This window comes from Tenrec ecaudatus, chromosome 10 (assembly GCF_050624435.1).
Source record: "Tenrec ecaudatus isolate mTenEca1 chromosome 10, mTenEca1.hap1, whole genome shotgun sequence".
NCBI lineage: Eukaryota > Metazoa > Chordata > Mammalia > Afrosoricida > Tenrecidae > Tenrec > Tenrec ecaudatus.
The window spans coordinates 84,525,559-84,551,189 of NC_134539.1; the positions used below are offsets into that span (position 1 = coordinate 84,525,559).

The window sequence follows — 25,631 nt, forward strand, 5'->3', positions numbered from 1 at the left end:
GCCTCCTTCATCCAGATGATGTGTCTGCGTTGACTTGGTCTCTTTTAAAACTGAATAAGTATCTCCTTAAATTACACTGCAGAAGGGGGTCTCTTTAGTACCCTCAACCAGTTTAAAAATTATGAGGGCAATAGTCTCAGGGATTTCTCTAGCATCCATGGCTCCAAAAAGTATGGGTTCGGGGTTGGGGGTGGAATGGGGGGCAGCTGATTCCAAGGGCTCCAATAGAAAGTAACTGGAAAATGACGGTGGCAACCAGTGTACAAATGTGCTCAACACAACGGACGGAGGGATTGTTCTAAGAGCTGTAAGAGTCCCCCATAAAATGATCTTTTGATAATGAAAAAAATCTGGGTTCCATCGGAATTTAAAATTCTGTTCTGCATTTTCATTTTGATTAGGATTTTTCTATAGAATTTTTGCTCACAACATTCAGCACAGGTGGTCAGGTGCCATCCAGTTCTGGTCACATGGACACGATGTCCTGTGTCCTGTGGAGGACTGAGGTGTGCTTAACCCAAACCATGGTATAGTCACTGGCTCTATAGGCACTCAGAAGCTGGAAATGGATACGGAGGACCTATAAAGAACCGATGCATTTGAATTATGGTGTTGGTAGAGTATTGAAGACACCGTGAGCTGCCAGAAGGACAAACAGATCTTATAAGGACTATCGCTAGACTGTTCCTTAGAAATGAGGGCAGAGAAGATGCACCCTCTGCTTATTACAGCAGTTTCTGTAATTGGAAAGAGATAGAAACAATCACAAACCCAGGCTCCGGAAGAATGGATAAGCAAGCTAGCTTATTCATGCAGTGGACTACTCTGCATTCTTGGGCAACATTAGAGAGCAGTATGCTCAGCGAGGTGTCATAGAAAGATAAATGTTCTATGACACCATTAGTAAATAGGGTGAAAAAGAAAAGTGATTTGCACACTAAAGCAGTGGTTCTCAACCTTTGGGGGTTTGAACGACCCTTTTCCAGGGGTCACCTGATTCATCACAGTAGCAAAATGACAGTGATGAAGTAGCAATGAAAATAATTTTATGGTTGGGGGGGTCACACAACATGAGGGACTGTATGAAAGGGTCACGGCATTAGGAAGGCTGAGAACCACTGCTCTAAAGGATAAGGCTTTAAAGACTATGGTGAAGTTGTGGGAGGACTTGGAGGGTGGAAAGGGGAGGGGAGGGGCATGCAAATCAGGAGGGAGGGAGGATGGGAAACAAAGAACCACGGGGGGGGGGGGGGGGAGGGGGGGGGTTGTTAACGGGATCCTGTCACTGATTGGGTGAGCTGGGCTTTGCAAATACATAGAGTGTGCGTTTCTTTGTATATATTAGATTCCACGAATGAAATGGGAATAAATAAACACACATGTACACATAAACAAAAACAAGTCAAGGTCATGTGTTTAAGAGAGGAGGGTCACAGCCTTGACAATCCTCCAGCCTCCTTGTCCATCGAGCTGCACACTGGTCTGAGCGGCCATACAAGGTGGAGCAGTAATCTCAAGTGGGTTGCTCTGTGACATGCAAAGTGCATTCAAAGTGGAAAAAAGAAGGGAAGAAGCGAGGGCGAGGAGACTTCTCTCCCCTCCTGGGAACGTGCCAGAAGGACCAGGCCCTGGAGAAAGACTTCATGGGTGCTCAGGAGAGGCACAGCCAGGAAAAGCAGGATTGGTGCAGCTGCTGCGGCCATGGCCTCACACATGGCCATGGTGCCGAGGACGCCCCAGGACCGAGCAGCGTCTCCTTCTGCTCTGGGGTGGTCACTGTTACTGCAGACACCCAGGCCCACTGCGCCCAAGGTGAACCCAAAGTCATCTGACCGTGCTTTCTGGAAAGGGGAAAGGCAGTGTTATTGACTTCATCCATAAAGCAAAGGCAATAGGAGTTTGTTGCTTTAACTGCCTCCCTAAACAAAGGCTGGAAAAGAAGGTTTTTTTATACATTAATTTTAAAAAATGCTTTTAAACCCTGTCATTGAGCTGGTGCTGACTCATAGCAAACCGTAAGGGCAGAACAGAACTGCCCAAGTGGGTTTTCAGAGACCAACAATCTTCATGAAAGCAGGAAGCCTGGGTCTGCTTGCAAAAAGCGTGGGGGGTCTCCAACTACCATCTTCCGGGCGAGCAGCGCAGCTGACATGGGGGTCCCACGTTGAGCTGCTAGCCCAAAGGTCAGCCGATGAAAACCCCCAGCCGCTCTTGGGGGGATAGAGGAGACTTTCCACTAGTCCACGCCCACGGGGACGTTTTCCTCGCTCGTATGGGCTGAGATGGGTCCACGTTGACTTGATGGCAGTGAGCGTGGCTCTTGTCTACATCAGAGATGGAAAGAGAGGCCCGGGGAGGCTGCCCGAGGGAATCTCTACAGTCGTGAATTCTCATCACAGGGCATTCGCCAACAAGCATCGTGCCTTCTCGGTGGTCTGGGGGGGGGGGGTGTCCTACTCCGACGGCAGCGGCACCGCTGACTGACTGAGCCGACCCTCTGTCAGGACCTAAAGGAATAAACGTTAGCTACTTTTCAGCTAGCGCACCTAGTTCTGGCTCACCGCCCCAGCCATTTATTTACCTTATTTCTTAATACTGTGCAAACTCAAATGTGTCATACTATGCTCTTAAACCTCTTTAAACCCGTTCTTTATGTATTTTATATTGTAAATTCAGTTAACCCTTTGTTAAATCGTTTTTAACAATAGTTGCATCCGTTCTTAAATTTTAAGGGAACCCAGCAGAGACAAATTAATTCATTAGAAACTGAACTATAACCAAAATCTAACTGCCATCATGCCCATTGTGATTCTCAGTGACCCTCGACAGGATGGAACTGCCTCTGCTGTGCGTTCCCGAGACTGTTAACTTTTCATAGGCGTATAGAGAGAGAGCCTCATCGTACCCCTTCAAAGTGACCCGTGAGCTTGAACTGCTGACCTTTGGACCAGCAGTCCAATGTGGTTACCCGTTTGGGCTAGGGAGTCATTTACTACATGTTTTAAAATTGCAAGAGAAAATATTGCTCGATCGAAACTACTGAAAAAGTCAAAATGTTGAAAAAATTAAAACTAAGAGTGAGTATTCCTCAAAAGAAATCATTGCGCAAAACGGGAGAAGTCAGCACAACCTAGGGAAGCCGGGCGGAAGAGACACCGGGAAGCGCAGGAACCGAAAGGACAGCGAGGGCCAATTCAGGCTCAGATCAACGGTCTGGACAGGGCCATACACTGAACGGGGCTGACAGCGGCGATTTCGACGTACGTATCCCCATGCGCTACATGGGACGCGCACAGCAGGTGCCACTCAGGAATGCCCAGGGCAACGGGAGGGCGCCTTGGGAGCAGCGCGGACTCCATCTTCCTCTGCGCGGTGCTCAGCGTCTTCTCCTTGCGCCCTCGGGAGACGCGCGGTGCGGCCTCTGCCTGCGCCTGGGCCTCGGGCCAGTCTTCCTCGCTCTACTCCATCCTCACGGCGCTACCCGCAATCGGTGGCTTGCCGTTGTTCTCAAAAACCTTTTGTCGTGAAGGACGGCTACCTCTAAATTCCCCCGCACCGTAACACCTCCTCAAACTGCATTACTAGGGGACACCATCGACGAGAGTGAAACCTACGTTTCAAAATGGCAGCACCTTTGCCACCATGTAACGCGCCAGGGCGAGGGACCCGCTGAGAGCTCAGCTCCCTGCGCGCGCTAACTCCACGGGACCCAAGTGCTTGCCTGGGTCTCAAAAGTTTTCTGCTTTTAATAGAGGGCGGTCTTACCACTTTTAAATGCTCTTTTGCAGTGGAAAGTGTTTTTGTTTTCTTTCTTGGACAGGATTTTACATGTTTTACATGGCCTCTGTCTTTAGCAGATTTTATTACAAATAAAAAATTTTTAAGTAAAAATAAACAGAATATATATAGGAAAATAAAACGGAGTCATGCACAAAACCACCATGACATGTGAACCAAGAAATGTGACAAATTCAATTTTGTGCGCCCCCACCTCCTATCAGAAAGACACATTTAGAAGGTCACTCACCACGGTCACATTAAAATCAAAAAAACCAAAATGATTGTCTCCGTACTACAGAAAGGACATTTGATGAATTTCGAAGCCCATTCATGATTAAAAACCAAACTATCAACTTGGACTTTCTTGATCTGATAAGGAGTTTCCGTTGAGCGAATAGGATGCATTGTCCCTACCGGTCAGGCAGGAGAAGCCATCCCTTCCAGCCCGGCCTGAAATGCTCAGTTTCTCCATCTGTGTCTGGAGGTCCGTGACAGGAGCCTGGGCCACTACGGTGAAGAGCAGAAAGCACGCGGACACAAGTACCACACACACGTGGAGGGGCGCCAGCTCCTTTGAAGTCGACCGGAGAGTGGATTTCTGAACCACACGAGGGGCGATAGGAATTTGAGAAGCAGAGGATGACAAGTGGGATGACAAGACTGATCTCTGCCTTGCCCCTGACGGGTTCCTCCACCTGGCTGCACGGCCTGCGGAGTTCCCCAGCTCCCCGTCCTCCCCCATGTGTAAATCCTGCCCTGCCCTGGGAAGCAGACCATGGGGCTTTAGGCATGTCATTCCTCCCTTCCCTGGCTTCTCACCCCGCAGGATGGCTCCCAGCGAGGTCTACATTCCCGGCAAGAGCAACGAGGGCATAGAAACCTCTCGGAGAACATGCTGGAAAGCCACTGAGACTGTTCCCTATTTTGTCTGGACATTTTGTCAGGTGGAACACCAGCCATGCATCCTTGCAGGACGCACAAAAAGCGAACGTCTTGCATGGCCCATGGACCACATGACCAAGGACCTGGGACTGTCCTTTATAAAGCCCAGCCTCGACATGAAAGCTAACGTTCAAACTCCAGCTTCGATCAGGCGCTAGTTGATACTGACCCACAGCCACCATCGATCAGCACTAAACCTAGATTTTCCAGACTGGTGAGTGCCCGATGAAAACTCAATTCTGCCAGGATGTGGTTCTTGTTCTGGCTAACTGCCGTCCTGTTGGCTCCTCATTCATTGTGCCCATACACAAGAAAATGAAAGGCTGCCCCCCTCCACTGTCATGATCCCAATTCTACCTCACAAATCTGGCTAGACCAGAGGATGCACACGGGTACAGAGAGCAACTGGAAACACAGGGAATCCAGGGCGGATGACTCCTCCAGAACCAGTGATGAAAGGCGATGCCTGGAGGGTGGAGAGAATGTGGGGTAGAAAGGGTGAACTGATTACAAAGATCTACGCATAGCCTCCTCCCTGGGGGAGGGACAGCAGAGAAGAAGGCGGGGGGAGACGTCGGACAGTGTAATATATGACAAAATCATAATAATTTATGAAAGATGGAGGGTTATGAGGTGGGGGAGAGGGGAGGGAGGGGGAAAATGAGCAGCAGATATTAAGGGCTCAAGTAGAAGGCAAATGTTTTGAGAATGAGGATGGCAACAAATGTAAACATGTTCTCGACACAATGGATGTATGCATGGATTGTGATAAGAATTGTACAAGCCCCCAATAAAATGATTTTTTTAAAAAGAGAATGAAAGGCTGCCTCCCCCTGCACCATGATTGCTTCATCCACGGGGTTTCCCTTACTCACCGGTAGGGCTCTCTTCCTGGTCTGGCTTGGTCTGGAAGCCCCATGAAGGCCTGCGGCGTCATAGCAGAGGGCTGAGGGCTGAGCGTGAAGTTCTGTCTCCTGCATGGAAGGTGAGAATTACACCTCGGACCCACCACTGCCCCATCTACCCAGTATCCACCACCAACTACCACCAGTTGCTGTGAATGCTGACTCATAGCAACCTCAGGGATTGGTTTTTCCCAAGTAGACCACCAGGCCTTTCTTTGAGGTGCCTCTTTGGTGAACCACCTACCCAGGGACCAAGTGGACATAGTTCCAAGTATATCCACTTCCAAAATGTTGAAATTTAACAGTAAGACTAGGCCACCTGTGGTGTTTGGCCAGCTAGCAGTGTCAGGGAAGCCAGAGGTCGTTCTGCACCAGCCTGCCAGAGCCAAGGTTCCTGCTCTCTGGTTGGGATGCACCCCAGTGGTCTCCTTCTTGTGTGCCCCAGTCAATTTCTCCTAAGGAATCTACTCCTCTAACCTCTGTCACCATAGATTAGCATTCTTGGGTTTAAACACATGAACCACGTAGAAATTCACTAGGAAATACATCAAGTATCTCAGACAAAAAACTCAACTCACTGCCAACGAGTGGATCCTGACTCCTGGTGACGCTGTAGGACAGGGTGGCACTGCCCCTATGGGTGTCTGAGGCTGTCGGTCTTTACAGGAGTAGAAAGCCTCACCTTTCTCCCATGGAGCAAGTGGTGGTTTGAACTGAAGACCTTGCGGTTAGCAGCCAAACAAGCAGCCAGTGCACCACCAGGGCTCCTATCAAGTATGTAGGAGAGTTAAAAATGGAGCATAATCAAAACCCATGGAGGCACCATCTGGGTTTGTACTGTTTAGTAGTCGCTAACTACATGTGGCCACTGGCGGCCATGCACTGGGCGTGCAAATCAAGACAGGGTACAGTGAGAACGTCCACAGTGGATTGCAAGTCTAGGTACGGTTTCCTGTGAAATAGCTCCTTAATTTCCTTCTTCAGAGCACATGCTGAATGATAAAGTTTGGGTGTGTTAGTTTTAACACCCAGAGACCTCAAAGAGGGTACCACATCATGCCTCCAGGCAGGGTCACCCAGGGGACTGCACTCAGCCAACCACAAGGTCAGCAGTTCAAAAGCATCAACAGCTAGCTCCATGGGGGAAAGCAGAGTGGCAGTCTCAGGAACCCCCAGGGGCAGCTCCGCCCTGTCCTACAGGGTCCCGGTGAATCCCAATGAACGCCATGGCGGTGACTCTGGGATTCCGTTTGGGCGGGAAGGGCTTCGGTAGGGAAGGAGCATGAGGTCTTAGTGCCTGTGCCATGCGTGCATTAGCGTGGATGGACAAAGGGAACTTTCTCAGCACAGCCACCCACATAGTCATGGCTGGGTGGGGCAAGGGGCAATCATAATCCCTGGGAGTAGGTTGCAAGATAAGCAATGGGTTCTTATCACTGTGGCATGGGCAGGCAAGCTACTGGGAACCCATAACTGTTGTGAGAAGGGGTAGAAAGATAGGAGGAGAGGGGAAAGGGCAGCTAGCAGTCAACAATGCTGAGGCTGCAAATCAAGTCCGCCACAGCTGGCCTCACGACAAAGGGACAGATTGGGCTAAATGATACATATTATTAAAGTTTATTTCACCTGTAGCTTTCTTTGCTAAATGTTGCTACCGGTCCAGCCTCACTGACCTCCTCCCAGCTCCTCAGGGACACAGGACTTCCGTTTGTACCTCTAAGCCTTTGCACTTTCCACCCTGGGCCTGGAGCTCTTTCCCACTTTGCTCTGACCTCATCCCTCCTCCACCTTTCTCTTTCCTTCCCTCCTCCCCTTTCATTGCCCTCCCCCTCCTCCCCTCCTTCTTTAACACTTTTATGGCATTATCAATCACATGCTATGCAGTTACATGATTTCCTATGTGCATCGGTTTCTTCCAAGCAAAATACGTTTCAGCATGTCTCTGCGACCAGTGGGTGACTGTGGATAAGCCCTATCACAGAATGTGCTTCCTCTCACTAGGGCACCTCAAAAACAAAAAGGCATTAATTACAACAGTGGCTTCCAGGGGTGTCCCCGGGCCAGGCAGGGTCAAGGAAGAGAGGGAGGGCCTCGCAGAAGGCTCTGGCGACGGTTTGTGTTCTTTCCTCCACAGGGAGGATCTTGACTGGCTCTCTCGGAGGCACAGAACGACCACGGGGCTTGCTGTGAGGAGGGTCGCGGGAACCGGGAGCCCTTCTGGAGGACACTAAAAGGCCAGCAACATTGTGGCGAGGAATCCCGCCCTCCATGAAGACGCACCTGCTCCTTCTTGGAGGGCACCGAGCCCTGACCTCGCCCCTGGCCACTTCTTTGTGCTCCCCAAACCCAAAGAACATGAAACAGGCACCTTCTTTGAGGCCCTCAAAGATGCCCAGACCATGGTTTTGACAGAGTGTCGATCAAAATGGGCAGAGCTCTCCAAGGAAGGGTCAACGAGATCGCGAGACCACCTTCAGAAGGGTACAGACCTAGATGGAGAATATATGGAGGAAGACTGGCTTCACATGTGGATATTTCTGTGTAATGCAGGTTTCTCTGATTTTGATCACTATTCTCCGTAGGCACATGTGAACTCTCAAACGCACTGCGATCCAGCCTGTGCTGACCCGTGAGCAGCCCCACAGGATAGGGCAGAGCTGCCCTGTGCGTTTCCCAGACCATCACTCTCTACAGGAGCACGCGGCAGGTCCGTCTCGGCACAGAGGCTGGTGGTGTCGAACTCCTGACAGCAGCCCAACGTGCAACTACTATGCCAGCAGGGCTCCCATGTCCCGGTGGCAGGGCCTTAGAAATTCATGGGACATGGAATGAAAAGTTAATAGAAGTTTTTCATGAATGAAGCGCCCCCCCCACCCACACACAAGGGGACTTCAAAAAGTTCATAGACATTTCCACAATCATTTACTTTCATTTTTTTTTAACAATTTATTGGGGCTGATACAATTCTTTTCACAGTTCATACATATACATACATCAATTGTATAAAGCACATCTGTACAGTCTTTGCCCTAATCATTTTTTTCTCTTTTCTTCTTTTACATTTTATTAGGGACTCAAACAACTCTTACCACAATCCATACATATACATACATCAATTGTATAAAGCACATCCATACATTCCCTGCCCCAATCATTTTCAAGGCATTTGCTCTCCACTTAAGCCCCTTGCATCAGGTCCTCTTTTTTTCCCCCCCTCCCTACTTTCATTTTTCCATGAACTTTTAGAAGCCCCTCCTATATAGCAATGCGAGCATCTGCATGTGACTTCCCAGCAGGACTTGAGGCAGCTGTCTGCTTGTGGCACCAGGGCTGGCATTTGCTTCAGCCACATGCTCCCCGGCTTCGAGGGAGGACAAGGGAACCCTGGTGAGGTAGTGGGGACGTGCTGGGCTGTGATCGATCCCGAGGTTGGCAGTTTGAAACCACCAGCTGTTTTGTGGGAGAAAGATGGAGTATCTGCTCCCATAAACAGCGATAGTCTTGAGAACTCACAGGGGCAGCTTCCGCGAGGGTCCTTGAGAGTCTTCTAGAAGGAGACCAGATAGCCTGCCAGAAGGGGGTTAAACTGGAACTCAGCACTAGGGCTGAGGCAGAAGCCAAGGGTCAGGAGCCCTGCCAGGATCTGCCACACTGGCCATCAGATGTGCACCGTGCTGCCCACAGAGCCAAACCTAAGCTACAGGCCCGAAGGCCAGGTCAGGAAGGGCCTGCCCGACGCACAGCCCCCTTTCCGCCCCCAGCAGAGTAATGATAAACCATGGCAAATAATGTGCAAGGTGTGTGATTGAGAACAACGAGGGGGCTCCGAATGTGCCGTTGGGGAAGGTGAGGCAGACCAAGAACAAAACCCCAAAATGAGTGATCTGAGACTAGAATTCGAGGTCACATGAAACATTTATTATGTAATATTTATATAGCCCAGTCTTGTTGGCTCAAGGGTCTAAAAACAATAAGATGCCACAAAATTTTGAGCTTAGCTCGTGCTCAGCTCTTGGTTTCTAAGTATACTTTTCCAGAAAAGAAAGCAGACTCTCTTCAGAGAAAGGGTTAGCGAGTGACCGAAGGAAGCAGAGCGGTGCCTGGAGCGCCCTGAGCAAGGAATTGCAAGCTGAAGGAGCCACCGCAGGCCGGTTGAAAAGTGTCCCTCCTGACAAATCGGAAACATCAGCACTAGCATGGACAATGACTTAATGGATCGTAAGACATTAAATTACAAAGAATGCAAGAGTAAGGAGTGCTCAAAATAAGAGCGGGGGGGGGGTATGTGGAAGAAAAGGCAAGCCCATTCTTTCAGGAGAGTGTAATTAAAAATAGGGTAGGGGGGGTAAGAGGAGCTGATGCCAAGGGCTCAAGTAGAAAGGTTTTGGAAATCGTGAGGGCAACATGTGAACAAATGTGCTTGATGCAATTGATGTGTGGAATGTTGTAAGAGCCCCCATAAAATGATCCAAAAAAAATAAACAAATACAAATAGAGTGAGCTACAAATGCAATGTTTTGAAACCAAGGTAGTAATAATCGATTCAGGTAACAAACACTAATAGATATGAAGTCTTTAGGGTGGAAATTTGCTGGGAAACAGGTAAAGGAATAAATTCTCTTCTAAGGATCAGCACAAAGCTGGTTCAGCACAAAGCTGGTTCCTATGAGATGAAAAATACCCCAAAAGTTCAGCTTTTGAGAACAGCCGTGTCACCCAGTCACCCCTGACATCAACTCTGCCTCCCCTCGGGGTCTACCATCACTGGGTTCGGTCATGCACTGCTGCCAGGTCTTCCAGACCAACACTTGAGGGATTGACTAGGGAAGCGACAGGAACAAGTCAGGACACAGGTCTTTGATCAGGAGAGCCCTGCTTGCCCTCTGCCTCCAGACTCTACTGCCTGGGTGAGCAAATCTCCTGGTCCCCCCATCTTGAACCACTGTTTTGCTGGCTGCCTAGTTCTGCCTCCTCCCTCTCTGGGTCTCCCTTTAAGTCAAGCAGGCGGGCAACACTGACCAATCCCCTCATTAGAATTCCATGTGTCTTATTTGCAAGGCCTCCCCTGGCCACACACAAAGGTGCCATGCACTTTGTTTACATTAGTAGCAAGCTAGCCAGTCCCCTTGGTGTGCCACAACTGCCTCATTGGGGGAATCCTACCGTGGTGTGGGGAGAGGTACAAAGTCTACGGCTGCTGTTTTTGTTGTTAAGGAGCTTCCAGTCCCTCCCAACCCACAGAAGGTAGACTGCCACTGCCCAGGGCCACACAGTCCTCACAGTGGTGGTTATGTTCCAGCCCCTGTTTGCAGCCAAGAGACATATTAAGTCATTAATTGCACTACATGGGCTATTTATAAAATCTTATAATGTGTCCCTAATAAAATGTAAAAGAAGAAAAGAGAAAAAAAATGATTAGGGCAAAGACTGTACAGATGTGCTTTATACAATTGATGTATGTATATGTATGAACTGTGAAAAGAATTGTATCAGCCCCAATAAATTGTTAAAATAAATAAATTAATTAATTAAAAAAAAAAGAAAACAACCTGAACATACCCATGGAATCATAAAGTAAAAAAAAAAAAAATCTTATAATGTCCTGCACAAAGGTTAAAAAAGAGAATTTGTGGTTGAGAAGAAGCCTCACACGATGACCTCAATCAAGTGTTCAAAGTCAACATCCCAGCAATGGGGTGGACTGACACCATGTGTCTCCTGATACACTGTGCTGGGAAGGACACAACATCAAGTCACTGTTAGCCAGCCCCCAATGCGTCACTGGACTTTAATCCTGAGTTGAAAGACAAGAGATCTAAATTTAGGGACCATTATGGGTTGAATTGTGTCTCCTCAAGACAGATGTTTTAAACCCCAAGCCAGTGGTGGGATTCAAATACTCTAACAACTGGCTCACTGTACTAATGACCATTTTAAGCATTAAAAAAAAAAAACAATATACTGCAAGGTAGTTCATTATTTCATACAGCTAGTGCTTAAATAAGAACAATAAAACAGGTACCACAAAATTAAATAATAAGAGTTTTAAAATATTAATGAAATAAGCAAATGTGGTAAAGAAAGCTGATGGTGCCCAGCTATCAAAAGATATAGCATCTGTTAAAGGCTTGAAGATAAACAAGCAGCCATCTAGCTGAGAAGCAACCAAGTCCTCATGGAAGAAGCACATCAACCTATGAGATCATGAGGTGTCGATGGGATCAGGGATTAGGCATCAAAGACCCAGAACAAAAAATCACATCAATGTTAATGATGGGAAGGGTGGAGTGGAGACCCAAAGTCCATCTGTGGACAACTGGACATCCTCTCACAGAAGGGTCACCAGGAAGAGACGAGTCAGTCAGAGTGTAGTATAGCACCGATGAAACATACAACTTTCCTCTAGTCCTTTAATGCTTCCTCACCCCACACACACTATCATGACCCCAATTCTACCTTAGAAATCCGGCTAGACCAGAGCATCTACAGATCATTGCTCACGACACAGGGAATCCAGGTCAGATAAATCCCTCAATATTGATAATGATTAAGGGAAAGGGAAGGAAGGTACAGGGAAGAAAGGGGGAACTGATTACAATGATCAACATATAACCCCCTCCCAAGGGGACAGACAACAGAAAAGTGGATGAAGGGAGACAGCAGTTGGTTTAAGTCATGAAAAAATAATAATTTACAAATTATCAAGGGTTTATGAGGGAGGGAGGAGGAGGGGGGAATGAGCTAATACCAAGGGCTCAAGTAAAAAGCAAATGTTTTGAAAATGATGATGACAACAAATGTACAAATGTGCTTGATACAATGGATGGATGGATTGTGATAAGAGCTGTACAAGCCCCCAATAAAATATTTTAAATTAGTGAAAAATATAAATACCTGACAAAATACAATAAAACTGTTATTTAAGGTATTTCCACATTGCTGCTGCTTCTTCTTCTTTTTTTAAATGAATTTTATTTGGGGAAGTAGATCACCTGGCCTTTCTTTCTAGACCGTCTTGGTCAGGAAGCACCTCAGACCCCTGCTCAGCCTTATGATGTTTAAGGCTGCATCACACTATCTGAGCCCTGCTTCGCTGCTTGCACAGTTGCAGCCCTCCGCCATGATGAGAGGCATCACGAGCAGCCAATGGGGTGAAAAGCCTTCCTCGGGCGCTGACCTGTGCGGAGTATGTGTGCATGTTCTGGGAGAACCCTCTAGCTGTCTCTTGGAGCCTGTGTCCAAGCACTCACCACCTGTTCCCGAGGGGGTGGGGCAAGGCCTGCTGATCACCAGATGGATTCGCCACAATGATGCGAGTCAGGAGAGGCCTCCAGACTGACGGCTGACCCACGGACTCGGGATTTGCCAGCCCCTGCCATCACGTGAACTGTTTTATGGAGACTAGTCTTGCTCTCTGTACAAGCACATAGAAGCTTCACTGATTTTACTTCTCTGGAGAAACACGTCTAAGGCAAGCATCATAGAAACAACCAGCCCTCCACTGACAGACACCTGGCAGTGGCTGCACATGAGAAGCATTGGCCCAGGAATCCAAGCGGGAGGCAGAGTTCTGCCACTGAGCCACTCTGCCCCTGTGCCAGATGAAAAGAAATGGAAAAGATGTGACCACCAAATGCAACCTGTGATCCTGGAGCAGGAAAAGGATAGGTTGTAAAGGCTATTTATGACAGAACTAGAGAACTGAATACAGATTGCACACTAGATAATGGTGGGGCCCTGGGTTACGCCCTGGGCTGCTGGCCCAAAGGTCAGCAATACAAGGTCACCAGTTGCTTCCAGGCAGAGTGATGAAGCTCTCCACTCCCAAAGAGTTAAGATCTCCTGGTTTGGTGAAGGGACAGGCTGACAGAGGGTCAGACAACAGCCGGCAGAATAGGCGGTTTGGCTGAACTGACTTCCTCCCACAAGATTGGTTTTTTTAAAGAGCTACAGTCTCAGAAACCCAAAAGTTCTTGTTCCTTAGGGTAGTGAGTCAGAATGGACCCAATGGCAGTATTTTTTGGGAATTATCCAGGACTGAATATTTATATTGTCGTGTAGTAAGAGAAAATCTTGTTCCTAGGAGTGAAATATTTAATGGTAAAGGTCACAATGTCTTCCATTTACTCTCATATGTTTTATACACACACATCTATAGACACACACACATATAGACACACACACACATAGACACACACACATATAGACACACACATATAGACACATATAGGCACACACACATATAGACACACATATAGGCGCACACACACATAGGCACACACATATAGGCACACATATACAGGCACACATATATAGACACACACACATAGACATACACATATAGACACACGCACATATAGACACACACACATAGACACACACACATAGACACACACATATAGGCACACACATATATAGGCACACACATATAGACACACACAAATAGACACACACATATAGTTACATACAAATATAGACACACACATATAGACACACATATAGATACATACAAATATAGACACACACATATAGACACACGCACATATAGACACAACACATATAGACACAACACATATAGACACACACGTATATACACATATATAGACACACACATATATAGACACACACATATACATGAGCCCTGGTGCATTCAGCTGCGGTCCTCAAGGGCAGCAGTTCAAAACCACCAGCTGCTCCTCGGAAGACCGGCTTTCTACTCCCATGAAGAGTCACAGTCTCAGATACTCACAGAGGCGGTCCTACCCTGTCCAAGAGGGTCACTATGAGTTGGCATGGACTCACTAAGTCTGGTTTTGATATACATATACCAAAATTCGGATGAGTCAAAAAGCATTGCTACAAAATCATAGAAAACTTTATTAAACACAAATGTCAAAACTGTGAAGCTATTGTTTCTCAATATATCCTCCATCTAGATCTCTATCTTTCTAAAGGTGCTATTTCCATCTCTACGCTTTTCCTGAAGAATTATGCACCATGCCCAAATGGGCAGTTTGGGCATCCTTGGGAGATTCAAATCATGTTTCTCTTCAGATTCCTTGAATTTGGGGAACAAACTGGAGTGTGAAGGGACAAGATCCGGACCGCAGGGCGGAGGAGGTGAGGGCTTGAGGACGGCCTTGCTCCCCTTGAAGAAGCAGGTGCTTTGTTGTGATTGGAAGTCATTCCTCCCCCTAATAAAATGATAAAATAAATAAAGAGATCGATCGATCATGAAAAAGGAAACAATTCCTCACTGCAATCCTTTCTCATCAGCACGGTTTTCCTGATCTGCCTGTGTGCTTGGAGAAAACCTATCAGATACCTTGTGACAAGGGCACAAAACCCAGCCACCGTGACCTTCTGAGCTGCCAGCAGATGCCTTCAGAAGCCCCTGTTTTGATTGGCCTGTGTGTTTAATTGGTTTGTGTAAGGCACTGTAACAAGACTAAGGTAAGTGTATCATTGAGAGAACTTGCCTGCAGCCATCGACTGATCACAGAGATGGTAGAAAACACATGATGTTCAGAATAAGTCATGCATGTGCAAACTGTACAGACACACAGAAGTGCATGAGCACCATCTTTGACATTTTTCTGTTGCTTATTTTTCAAAGTTGAAAGATGAAAACATTCACGATTTAAAATAGCTTAGTGTGAATTCAATGCTCAATTGTGAGATTTCCATATCAACTTATTTTGTGTTATTACATTTGGTAAAATAATGAGTGAACTGATCTAAATAGTGTACACTTGGGTTCTTAAAATAATCAGTAAATGGAGCCAGAAGCCAGAAAGGGAGGGCCTGAGGGAAAGGGGCCTCAAGGGAAAACGGGGAACAGCAACAGACATGACAATGATGTAAGACAGGGTGCCAGAGGGCTCACTGCTCCGAGAGAAGAGGACAAGGTGAGGGAAGCCGTGTGGGAACCAGGGCTGGAACTCCACATGTAGATAAGGGAGGGCTTCCGAGAGTTTATGGGGAAAACTGGGGTTAAAAGAATGAACTATTTCCACAAACTTAACAACAAAAGTCTTATTGGCACATAATCCACATATCATACAATAATCCAATCATATCAAGAAGAGTTGGGCAATCATTACCCCAAATCCATTTCCCCATGAACTTCTGAAGCTCCTTAACACACATGGAAGAATCACAACTAGAGAGTATTTAGGGTCCAGGAGAGGAGAGTAGGGCTGAGGAAAGAGGACCCAGGACAGGGCCTGGAGGAATTCAGTTGTTTTATTTGTGTTGTTTTGAAGCGTAAATAATGTTTCCTCTGCTTGATAAAGACATGTGTGGTGATGGGGGAAGTGGACACCCAGCCTTCCCCTGGATTGGCAACCCTCTTGTCCTGGTTTGCCTGGGGCTGGGCCAATCTTAGAGTCGCTGGATGGAGCAGATGGTTAATACGCTCACTGCTAACTGACTGACTGCCTTACCCACAGTCCACTCCCGTCCTTTGGGAGGGGTCCTGTGGAGCAGAGTCTCCATGGGAAATCCCATCTCTTTGGAACTTCCGCAGTTAAGGCAAACCAGAATGGTTCAGCACCCAAGTTCTGGTTCCTGTTCCCTCCCCAGCTGCTACTGCCTACCCAGAGAGGTTACAAGAAGGAGGAGGAGGAGGAGGAAGAGGAGGAGTGGGGGAAGAGGGAGAATGAGGAGGAGGAAGAGAAGGAGTTGGAGACGAGCCAGTCAGGGTGCGATACAGCAACAATGAAACATACAACTTTCCTCTAATTCCTAAATGCTTCCTCCCCCCCACCCCCACTATCACGATCCCAATTCTACCTTACAAATCTGGCTAAACCAGAGGATGGACACTGGTACAGACAGGAACTGGAAACACAGGGAATCCAGGACAGATGATCCCTTCAGGACCAGTGCTGAGAGTGGCAATGCCGGGAGGGTGGAGGAAGGGTGGGTTGGAAAGGGGGAACTGATTACAAGGGTGTACATGTGACCTCCTCCCTGGGAGACGGACAACAGAAAAGTGGGTGAAGGGAGACATTGGACAGGGCAAGATATGACAAAATAATAATTTATAAATTATCAAAGGTTCATAAGGGAGGGGGAGTGGGGAGGGAGGGGGGAAATGAGGACTTGATGCCAGGGACTTAAGTGGAGAGCAAATGTTTTGAGAATGATGAGGGCAGTGAATGTACAAAAGTGCTTTATACAATTGATGTAGTATGGATTGTGATAAGCGCTGTATGAGCCCCCAATAAAACAATTAAAAAGAAGAAGAAAGGAGCTGTCACTGAGGGGACCCCAACTCAAGGCACCCTGCCTGTGTTTCAGAGTAGATCTGGGCTCCACAGGCCCCCAGGGCTGCATTGGGATGTAGAAGAGTTGGGTGTTTCTTCTGAAGTGCTTCTGGATGGACTCAAACCTACAACCTGCAGTCAAGTTTGGGATCTCTTGGCACTACCACTTTGCTGGGCGGTGGAGGGACAATGTGGGAGCGTACACACTCCCTCCCTTCCCCACCCAGCCCACCGCCATCCAATAGATTCCCGCTCACAGCGACCCTCAGTAGGGGTACTGAGACGGGACCCTGGACAGGAGGAGATGTTTATGCTGTTGGTTGCTCACAGCGACGCAGAGCACAGCAGAAGGAAACCCTGCCCAGTCCTGTACTGTGCCCACAATTCGTTTGTTTGAGCCCGTCGCTATTGCCCCTGTGTCCACCCTTGCTGTTGGGGGTCTTCCTTCCTCATCTTTCCCACAGAGCCACAGGTGAGATTGAACCCCTGTGGGTGCCTCTACCTTATAGAGGCCAGGACATTCCAGGCCTGGTGGCACTGTGGGTTAGGCCTTGGGCTACTCATCCCAATACCAGTTCACACCCACCAGCCGCGCTGGGGGAGGAAGACGGAGCTGTCTGCTGCTCCAAAGATTTATGGTCCCAGAAAGCCCACCCAGGGCGACGGGAGAGACATCAATGTGGTGGCAGTGGGTTTAGTCCCACGGAGGCCCTTGATGGAACAAACCACCAGCAAACAAACACCCTGATTTCCTCTCACGGTTCGGGTGGAAAATAGGAGACGTCAAAAAAGAATAAAAAGACAGGGAGAAAAAAACCTCATTGGCAAATTTCCTTTCAGTATTTTTCCTACACATTTCCCAAGTCACTTCCGATCACTGTCCAAAAAAAGAAAAGGAAAAAAAGTTAATTTTCATTTTGGCCACAAATCAAGAACAAAAAGGTTAAGTATATTGAATTAATTTTCCAAGCCAAATTTAAGGGATTTGAGGATGAGCTGCTGTCTCCAAGGGCCCACTCCCTGGCTTTTTCCACGAGCAGGTGCAATCACGGCGGCAGAGGCGGTAATTACTTTCCCTCCTCCCCACGGCTTCCAGCCTTACAACTTGTTTTACAAATTTTACAAATGAAAATGGCGCGTTCACTCGATGACAAATCAAACAGAACAGCGGAGATTGCGGTAAAAACAACCCTTTCCAGCCTGCCCTGCCTCACCCTTCTCCTGTCACTTAGAGGCAACCCCCTTCACCTATGTGTTTTTCCGTTTTTGTCAAAATGCTCACACTTCTGTTTCTTTACATAGGGACTTCCGTTCATATTGGTTTTCCAATATCAAACATCGGGTCTTTGGCTCTTTCTTAATATTACTTTTGTTATTATACTAATTACTTTGCTCATGTAATTAAGCTCGTCTTGTCCCATCTACTTTGGTCAGTGCCTCTTGCCTCTCCTTTTAAACACCTCTTCCTTGCCCAACTTCCACAAGCAACCTTTTCTTAGCCTCAATTTTATTAGGTCAAGGTTGTTAGTATGGACAGTCTTGCCGGCAAGCACAACCCAGGCTTCCGGATTTGCTTCTAAATAGCATTTTTGACGACCACATTCGTCAAGATGAGGCCAGAGAGGGAGCTGCAGGATGCGCTTCTCTGTGCCCCTAATCCCATGACCCACAGGGGACCCTGAGGAGGATGGTCTGTCTTTGACGCTGTATCAATTAAGTGCAGTCAGGATCTAGTACATCTTATTTTCCACTTAGGGTATGACGCTTTTTCCCCTTTTAGAATATTCCTAGAGATTGTAATTGCTTTTCTTCTTTTTCACTTTTTTATTCAAATGATCATTAAGCCCCATTTTTCCTTCTCCTTTAAATAGAATGGTTAGTCCCTAGCACTGCTCTACACCTGCCACCTGACACTTCACTGACTGCTCTGAGTTAGATCCCCTGCTTATTTGTCTTCTTTTCTGGCTTAGTCTCACATTTCCTGAAATACTCCCTCAATTTTCTAGGACAGGGTATGTGGAGGTCACATTTCAATGTCTGAATTAGACTTTTTCCTACCTTCACATTTGTGGGAAAGTTTGGCTGGATATAAAATTCTAGGTAGAATGCTACCCCTACCCCAAAAATAAATTGTGCAGGCATTTCTTCATCCAGTCTTCCAGCAACCAGTCTTAGTGAGGAAAAGTCTACAGTCATTTTGACTCATGTTCTTTTGAAAATGAATTGCTTTTTTCTCTTTCACAACTTTCAGGATCGCCTCTTTATTGTTGATGCTCTGGAAATTTCATGAAGTGTCTAGGTAAGAATGACGTTTCTTTGGCATACAACAAACTCTTTCAGGATGACCTTCCTTCCGGTTCTGAAAACTGTCCTCTATACTTTCTCTTTTTTTAGAGTTCAGTTGGGTTTATTGAACATGTTACAAAAGAGGGTTTAGTCAAAAAGACCAAAGCCCATGTCATCATCAGATTCTTCAGACTCTTCTCCTCAGCTGGGGCAGCAGCGGTGGCAGGTGCGGGTCCTCTGGCTGGTGCGGTGCCAGCAGCTGGGGCAGGGCCACCAGCCCCTACACTACAGATGAGGCTCCCGATGTCGACGTTGGCCAGAGCCTTGGCGAACAGGCCGGGCCAGAAGGGCTCCACGTTGACGCCAGCGGCCTTAATGAGGGCGTTGATCTTGTCCTCCGTGACGGTCACCTCGTCGTCGTGCAGGATGAGGGCCGAGTAGATGCAGGCGAGCTCGGAGATGGAGGCATGGTGCGGATTCCTGGGCTGGCGGCTGCCGGGCACGGTGCTAGTTGCCGGATGAAGTAAGGGGCTCACCCCAACGTGGCCTTAGCTTCCTCAGAAGGACCGAGCACCTAAACGGCAGCTGAGGAAAGAGCTGTCCTCTATACTTTCTAAGATCATTTCCTTCCCTCCATTTTATTCAATCTCATTTTCTGGAATTCCCACTAGTGTTTCTCATCTTTTCATCTTTGTTCTATATTTTTAGAGGATTTTGTCATCTCAATTTTAATTTTTAATCTGTCAGTGACCAAATAAACCAAGCCCCGTGCCATCACATCAATTGTAACTCACAGTGATCCTACAGGACAGAGCAGAACGGTCCTGTGGGGTTTCGAAGGCTGTAAATCTTTATGGAAGGAGATGTCCAAGTGTTTCTCTGATGTCAAAACTGGGGGGTTCAAACAGCCAATCTGTTTATTAGCAACTGAATACTCGAATCACTGTCACCAGAGTCTTCAAGCCTTCAATGCAACTTTTTTTTTTTTAAACAACATTTTTATCTCTGGGGAATATTTCTTGTTTTCTGTTTTTGCCTTTATTTCTCAATGTAGCATCCAGTTCTTGTTTCTTGTCAGTTTTTCGGTTTGATTTATCTGGAACTTTCTTTTGCTTGGCATTGTTTCGGCCCATTTGCATGGTAATCATCTGCGGTGGTGGGTTTGAGCTGGTTCTGACTCACAGTGACCCTGTGTACAAAGGAAGGGAACATCCCTGGTCCTGTGCCATCCTCACAATTGTTCTCCCTTATGTTTGAGCCCATCGATGCAGCCACCAGGTCAATACATCTTGTTGAAAATCTTCCTCTTTTTCATTCCCCAAGAGCCTTACCAAGCACGATGTCCTTCTCCAGGGACTGGTCTCTTCTGACAACGTGTCCAAAGTACAGGAGATGAAGTTTGCCCATCCTCGTCTCTAAGGAGCAGTCTGGCTAATATTTAATAAAGAATTACTGAGGTGTCCTGGGTTTCCTCTGGTGGTGTGTCGCTTGTATAGTCATTCTTCTAGGTTTCTGTCGGGATAGCAATTCTGCCTACAAACTCTTTGTGGATCAGGATGGCAGGCCAACTGAAAGGTTTCAACTTGCATAAACCATCAGACCATGGACCACCCCAAGTGCTAGGATAAGGAACACTTATTTTGGAATACCAGCAACAACCAGCATCTCTCGGTTCCATGTCTTTTGAGAAAAGATGTCTGATGCTTTTCTTGAAGGTAAGTGCCTCCTGAGCCAGAAAGGGATGTGAGGTCACCAGGTGAGTCTGTTGTCCTCTCTGGCAGATCATGATTAACACAAGGTTTTTGTCACTACTTCTCCCACTTTCCTCTGCCTACTGACTTTGCCTTGTCTCAGCAGACCCACTAAGAACTCTGGTGGAGCTGTTGGGTAATGGTTGGACTGCTAACAGCCAAGTCAGCTGTTCAAATCCACCAGCAGCTCTGTAGGAGAAAGAAGGGACTATATGTTTTCATGAAGATTTACAGCTTTGGGGCCACAATGAGCTGGACTGACGTGGTGCCTATGGGTTTAGCGGTACTCATCTGGGTCTTGCAGTGTGGGTGGTACACTCTTGTCTTTGCCCTCTTATTTCTTATTGTGTTTGCTACCTTTATTTCAATGGGATCTGAGGAGGAATTGGAGGCAAAGAAACATAGCTGGTCTTGAATCAGAAATCTGTCTTCTGTTTTCTAGTTGCTCCCTACAACCAGTGCCCAGATTGAAGGGGGCACATGGTAATGGCTCATTTATCATCAGTGGAAACCTAGGGACTATTTACTGAACGTCAGGGTCGTTTCTCAAACACAAGAACTTGTGTGTTTGCCTCTGGCCTCAAGGACTATAGCCTCAAAGCAAAAGAGAGCTGATAGACTGAGAAGGAGGCTGATTTACATCAAGGAAGGACAAGCATTGCCCTGTGGGGGTCAGGTTTTTCCATCTGGGGGATTGTCTGGTCACTTGAAGGAAGTAGGTTTATCTCAGGGACAGACATCCATGGCTGAAAAGTCAAGGTCTTCTGCAGTTTCAGGCCACATGGGAAGGCAGAACCCACTTTCTGCCGCATTACACGGCTTCCCTTCACCTGCACATACGGGGACCAACTTGCTCCTTGCACGTCTTCCCTGGAGTTCCTGTCACTCCGTTCCAAGGACCTCAGAAAGGCTTTCGGTGCCACCGTCCCTTTCTTTACTGCATTTGTATGCACCCAAATAGCCCGAACCGTAGGTGGCAAGTAGAGAACCATACCAAGGAAAAGTCAGTTCCACTAGGTGATACAAAACTAACCAACCAACCAACCAACCAAACTCACGGCCATTGAGTCGATGTCCACCCATGGCGACCCTGTAAGAAAGGGTAGAACTGCCCCTGTGAGTTTCTGAGACTGTCATTCTTTACTGAGCATAGAAAGCCCTGCCTTTCTTCCGAGGAGTTGCTGGTGGTTTGAACTACTGACTTTGCCATTAGCAGCCCAATACGTCACCAGGGCTCCTCTAAACTCTACAAGGTTAGGCTTAAAAAAATTAACATTGAATCATAGAAAACTTTACTAAACAAAAATATCAAAAGGTGAAATTACTTCTCCACATATGCCCCATCCAGGTCTACGTTGCCAATACTGCTGCTGTCTCCAACTCTCTCCTAAAGAATTCTATGGCCCTCAACTGACATCACATCAAACGGCAGTTCTGGCCTCCTTAAGGAACTTAACTTATGCTCCTTTCAAGGTTCTTTGAGTTTGGGGAACAAACTAAAAATGTCTGAAGGTGCAAGATCAGGACTTGAATCAGCAATCAGGAGGGCTGGGATAAGGTTTCCCAAGGAGCTTCTCAAAGGACAGCGCCTGAAAACTGTCATGTGGGAAATTCCTTGGCGACACTTTCCTGGCCTTTTCCTCACCAAGGCAGCTTTCACTCTTCTGAAGATATCTTCATACTAAGCCCCTGTGTCATTTGAGAAAATCTATCAAGATTACTCCCTTGGGAACCAAACACCAGCCGCCATAACCTTCTCTGAGGTCAGCAGAGAGCTGCCCTCTCTGCCTTGAATTTAACTGGCCCAGCAGATTTCCTCAGAAGCCACCATTTTGACTGGATTCTATTATTATCATTTAAATCACTGTAACAAGACTAAGCCGAGCACATTGCTGAGTGAACGTCTCTGCAGACGTCGCTGATTGAAGAGACGTGTGTAAACACGTTTTGTTTGGGATAAACCTGTGCATGTCTGGACAATGTAGATACTGACAAGTATCTATACTTTTCCCCCTGACCCTCTTGATCCTGAAGATGGCTAGAACGTCGGTGTTTCCTTCAGTCTCTTGTGCTTCTTCCTCCTTTATTAACTAGGAACCATTAGAATTCCAAAGCATTCATTCATTTGTTATTTATTCGCTCAAGAAACATGTATCAACTGATTTCAAATGGAAAGGAAGGCTGTATTGAGTACTCCTTGTTAACCAGACGTACAGTGAGGCATCAAGTGTCTCAACTGAGGTCCAGGGAACAGCAGTGGCCCGTCCTCTTGGGACTCTGAGCTTCATGAGTCTGAGTCCAAGCACTGCTCTGGTTTGAAACTGGAAATCATCTACCTCACCCAGCTTACTGTCTACACGCCCCTGTTCTGCCATGGCCTCGTGGGTAACTGGCACTCCAACTGCCTCTTGCCCATGCAAGTGAGCATTGCAATGAACGTGTGCCTACGCCAGGAGCTTCCAGAAAGATCCATTGGCCCTTCAACAGAAATAGTGCTGCTGTAACAAACATCCCCCATGTGGGTGTCTGTGAAGGGGAGAAACTCATTTTCTTACAGTTTGGGAGGCTAAAATTCAGGATGTGATCCTAGGGGGAGGTCCTTGGCAGGTCTTAGCTCGTAGACTCTGCTCACATAGAATCGATGTCCCCCAGCCTTCCTGGACTCTGTGCTTCTCTTTTTATAATATATCTTTCAGAAAACCAAAACAAAACCGAAAAAAGCTATCTTTCAGAAGTGATTAAATTTAGGGTCTACCCTATTAGTGCACAACCTCATTAACATAATATTAGAAAACCCTGATTTCCAAACAGGATCATATTTCTAAGTATGTTAAAATCTCTAAAGTGTTAGAACTCCTACACATTTGGGGGTGGGTGGGGGCATAAATCAATCCAACACACATCTTAAAGCCATTTGAACCTTTCTCTTCAAAATCCTCTTTATCATGCCCATCTAAACCATGCAATCATGCCCCTTACCCAAGCCTAAGCTCCCCCTGCCCCTGCCCTGGCGCTGAAAGAACCATCCTAAACCAGACTTCAAAAGTCTCAAGAAGTATCTCGGCCTCATCCTTCTCCCTATGAGACACTGTCACACTCTGCCGAGGGGTGAGCAACAAACTCAGCCTTGTCTTATCAACAGACTATTCTGGTCTTATTTGAGGACCCAGTGTTTGATGAAGGGCCAGGGATGTACTAATGAATAATGTTCTCTCAGAGTTTGTATTCTAGAGACAGGCCAGGAGGCACATCAATCAGAAAGATACATAATATCTAACAAAGCAGAGACAAATAACACACCAAAAATGAAAGCCAAACTCACTTCAAGACAGGGCTTTCTACCCCTGTCTACAGTTACTGTCTCAGAAACCCCCTGTGACCATTCATTCTACCCCGTCCTACAGAGTTGAGATAAACAAGGCCCAAGTTAGCATGTGCTGAGAAGGCCGTGAAGGGCACAGGGACTGAGGATGAGGAGTGTTTGCTACTGTGTTAGTCTGAGTATTTTAGAGAAACAAATCCACAGAAACTCATGTATCAGAGAGTTTTATATAAAGGTTAAGTGTACATTAAGAAAACATCCCAGTATGAGCCCCAATAAATTGTTAAAATTAAAAAAAAAAAAAAAAAAGAAAACATCCCAACCCAGTGTTGCCCAAGTCCACAAGTCCAACATTAACCCATATGTCCAATTCCAATCCTCAAAGTCCGCCTCCATCTCACAAAACACACACAATGACACCAACTGCACGAGGAAAGCCAAATCAGTGAATGTGTAAGCATCTCAGCGCTGGCAGGGGTCTCCACACCGCTGCTCCAGCACCCAGGGATGCATCTGGTTAGGTCCATGCGGCTTCTCCTTGGGGATGTCTTGCAGGAAGTGAGCCTTGCACGCTGAAGCAGGGAACCAGCTAAGGCAGGTGCACCCTGGTCCGACCATCACAAAGCAAGAGACCCGAGAACTAGAAAGGCGAGGCTCACTGAGCCATTTATCTCTCTGCCCTTCAATTAACCCCACATGTGTTTATCAGCTAGGTTGGCACAATGAACTTGAACTAACTTAGCTCCTTAATGAAGAGGCCCTAAAACTCTGTTTGGCAATGAAGTAAGCTGGAGGTGTAGGGAGACAGTGGTTCCGTAGGTTCCAGAAACAGGAAGCCAGCAAGAGAGGAGATGAGGGAGGGAGAAAGTGACAGGCAAGAGACCTCAACCTACTTTCCTTATGCAGTACATTGCTTTAACCTTTTGTTTAATTATGATTCTCTCCACAGATTTATCTTCAAACCATCATCCCCCGGACTGGTGCCGAAGGGAGCATTCTAGATTAAACGAACTGCGAGGAGGGCCTGTCTACAACAACTGTCCACATGGCAAAAAAAAAAAGTGTCCACCTCTTACCACTTGCATTGATGAGGATTCCAGTGAAGTGCATTCTGGGAAGACACTGCCTGAGACCATCCTGGGAGGCTAGCCCACACGCCTGCTGCAGCTGCAGGACACTGGAGTCCAAATCAAGGACTAACTGGGAAAAGAGGAAAACACGGGCCACGTTAGTGAATGATGTCCTCGTGCTTTTGCCTAGTTATTTGCAGGGCGTTTCTCTGTCTCTTGTGGTGCAGCTGACGGGAGTTGTGTGTGTGTGTGTGTGTGTGTGTGTGTACACGCACGTTTCTAAAGCTGTCAGACATGTTGACAGA

At 47.0% G+C, this 25,631-nt stretch overlaps 1 long non-coding RNA gene and 1 pseudogene across 1 annotated transcript; both read right to left on the reverse strand.

The window, feature by feature from the left end:
- Window positions 1-3,851: 3,851 nt before the first annotated feature.
- Window positions 3,852-25,457, reverse strand: LOC142458063 (uncharacterized). Its single transcript, XR_012786403.1, has 3 exons — window positions 25,333-25,457; window positions 5,598-5,696; window positions 3,852-5,188 (listed from the first exon to the last, which is right to left on the reverse strand). It is a non-coding gene; the product is annotated as an uncharacterized LOC142458063 (long non-coding RNA).
- On the reverse strand, window positions 19,308-21,225 carry LOC142460202 (large ribosomal subunit protein P1 pseudogene; annotated as a pseudogene).
- Window positions 25,458-25,631: the final 174 nt, after the last annotated feature.